The 3,112-nt window shown below is 63.4% G+C and overlaps 1 long non-coding RNA gene across 1 annotated transcript in view; it reads right to left on the reverse strand.

Annotated features, from left to right (window-relative positions):
* Positions 1-1,428: 1,428 nt before the first annotated feature.
* Positions 1,429-3,112, reverse strand: part of LOC115278094 — a 4,134-nt gene continuing 2,450 nt past the window's right edge. The window contains exon 2 of the long non-coding RNA XR_003902693.1: positions 1,429-3,100. This is a non-coding gene — a long non-coding RNA (uncharacterized LOC115278094). The remainder of the gene's footprint in view (positions 3,101-3,112) is intronic.

Here is a 3,112-nt window from a genome sequence, read left to right on the forward strand (position 1 = left end):
GTTCTTTGAAAACCGTGCTCTCCCCCAGGCCCTGCGTCCCGGGCTCTGCGCCTCCTCTGCCAACGCAGCAGCTTCAGCGCAGCCTCCGTGCTCCGATGGGCGACCCATTTCTCAGGACATACGTAATGACCGTCGTGCAGAGACCCCTCCTGGTGATGTTGTGGGGACACCACGGGGAGGTCTCGGGATCTGCAGAAGCCAAGGTGGGGGCGTGGAGACCTGTCCCCAGCTGGGGACCCCGGCTGCTCAGGCCAGAGGACACCCTGGAAACGGAGACGCTAAAATACTCGGAGTTTTGCTTCGGTCGCGCTCGGTTGCTGGGAGAGGCCGGATGTTGGCCGGATGTTGGCACGCGCTCACACCTGGGCGGGGCTGGGAGCGGCGGCCAAGGGGGGCAGTGCGCCACGCGGGCCCCGGGCACGGCCGCCCCCGCTTTGCGCCACAGCGGGCGGGTCTGGGGTACCTGCTCCCTGACCCCGGCCGCTGCGAGCAGGGAGCGGCTGCAGGCCTGCGGCCCCCATGCTCTGGGGGTGGCCAGCGTGCGGGGAGAGGGCCCGACACAGCAGCGCCTGGCTCAAGGCAGTGGGCTTCCCTCCCCGCCCCAGGGCCACCTGGAAGAAGCGAGACTAAGTCCACAGGCGTGGCAGAAACCTTCCGTCGTTTCATGGATTTGTGTTTTTGTTTCCGGAATCTAAAATTCTATTGTTGGGAAGGGCGTGGTGACAGATTTATAAAAACTTGCTTTGAAATTCAGAGCTTCCAGGACATTCTTCAGGGAGGCAAGTCCGGCTCTGGGGTCCCACGAGTCTGCTCTCAGGGGGGGCGGATGGGGTGCCTGATCCCCTCTGCGCCCAGTGGGCTCGGGGCTCCTGGCCTGTGATGGGCCCCGTGGGTCCCCTCTTGCCCACAGGCCCCCTTGGGCCCCTGTCCCCCACGCCCCTCGGAGGCCACTGGGGCGGGCGCTTTGCCAACCACACTCGCTAGGTGCCGGGGGTTCTCGAATTCTCCACCTCGTCTCAGCAACAGAAACAGGAAATCTTGCGTTTTACGAAGCCCTAAGAGCCAAACACGGTCAGTGACAAGTGAGAACAGTAGCAGCTGGACCAGTGCTGGGTCACGGCCCGCGCCTGAGCGTGAAGGGGTGTGGCGGGGAGAGGGCCGAGGGGTGTGAAGAAACAGGTCTGTGGCCGCACGTCACCTTGCCGGCGAGCGTGTGCGGCCACGGCCTCGCCCAGGTCACTCGCCGCTCTCCGGGCCAGCGTCTCTGAGCAGGCGTCTCCTGACGTGGAGGAGGGGGCCCCGCTGCAGGGGCCGGGTCAGGCAGGGGCGCTCTGTGCAGACGGCACAGGAGCCAGGGCGCAGCACGGGAGGTCGCTCAGGGCCGGGTAGCGTCGTCCGTGCCCATAAAGAATCACTGGCAGACTAAGATTGTCCAGCAAAAAAAGTATTGCTTTATTGGGTCTATTTCCTAAGTACAGATAGCTGACGCAAATACCACACGTCTCCTTCCCTCGGGACGCGGCCCACCGAGCTGCGTTTCCTGCGAGCCCCGGGCGCTCCCTGTGGGGTCCAGGGCCCCGGGCAGGGCAGCAGCCAGCGAGAGGCACGGTCACGTCCACGCAGAGCCAGGGCCGCCATGCATAGCTACGGGCGTGGCTTTCAGGGCTGCGTCCTTTCTGGGAGTCAGACAAGAACCAGACACAACCGCACGGAAGAAGAGTTTCAACGTCCTTATTTCTGTGGGAGAGAGTTCTCCACCATGACCTTCCGTGTCATTATTGTAACTTAGGACCTCTGCCGGCAGGTGCAATTCTGGCGTGTTCCATGAGGGGGCATGAATTCCTAAGGCACAATCATTAGGTGAGCCATGTTTTAATGAGACCACGCGTTCCGGTTATGTGGGACAGGTCACTGCTAGCTGTTAACTGTACAGACGCAGTAGTGAAGCTTACGCTAGCCTATCTGTTAACTACTCGGAACACAGACTATGGCCGCTGCGTGTTACGACGTTTTTGGTAATCGTGGTCTTAGATGAAGCAGACTTATAAGGCTCCTGTGAAGTAATCTTACAGCCGAACAAATACGTTACACTCCTTTTGTGATGTTATTTACAGTGACTGTTCCATTGGCCATCTGTCAACCCAGGTGCTGAGAACACGGCTCTCCGGGCTTTCCAGAGAGCGCGGGACGGCACCACACGAGACGGCGGAGGCCCGGGGCCGGGGCCCGGGGCACGTGGCTGGGAAGCCGGGTTTGGTCTCAGATGCATCTTCCAGAGTGGATGCTGGTTACTGCCGACGCGGCAGCCCTGCCGGGCCAAGGCTGGACCTCACGGCACCTGTCATGATTACATGGACACGAACACGTGCCGGACCTGTACACGCGTGCGAACGCGAGGCCCGCCCTGTGGCAGACCGACGTCCTGTTTTGGCCCGCGACCTCTCGTGTGCGATCAGCTTACCTGCGCTACGCTCAAAGCCGGATTACAAACAGAACCCTCGAATGCTACGAGGAGCAGTCCCGTGGCTCCGGGGACTCGGGGGAGGGCGCAGGGGACCAGAGCAAGGACAAAACAAGAGCTCGAAGACGCACTGAGCAAGGCGGCAGGCTGTACGCCACGGCCCGAGGAAGCAGGGCCAACGCAGACTCACGCGTGAGGCTCCGCTCGCCCTGCCGGCCCCGCTCCCCCGACTCCTCCTGACCGACGGGAGAGGAGGCCTCGTGGCCAAGGGTCTGTGCAGCTGCTGCTCCTACGTCTACTGCCCGGGCAGCAGGCTCTGCACGCCCGCGGCTCCTGATGCCGGCGTCCGGGTGACAAGGCACTTGCGGCGCAGGAGCGCCCCGGTGAGAGCCGCCCGCCCGCCGCCCCCTGGGCCTTGGCGCGGGAGGCGTGGCCCGGCCCCCGGCCGCAGGGCAGCTTCCGCGAGCACACAACGCAAATCTTCACGGGGTCGGGGTCCGCTCAGTCCACCTGAAGTCCTGGTGCCGGAGCTCAACGGTCCGCGGCCGAGGGCGCAGCAGCGGCTTCGGGGCGGGTTCCGTGGGGGCAGCTGCGGTCAGAGGTTGGTGCCGGAGAGATCGTTTCGGATGACCTCATTTACTGCAAGAAAAC

The sequence above is a fragment of the Suricata suricatta genome, chromosome 14 (genome assembly GCF_006229205.1).
Source record: "Suricata suricatta isolate VVHF042 chromosome 14, meerkat_22Aug2017_6uvM2_HiC, whole genome shotgun sequence".
NCBI classification, from domain to species: Eukaryota; Metazoa; Chordata; class Mammalia; order Carnivora; family Herpestidae; genus Suricata; species Suricata suricatta.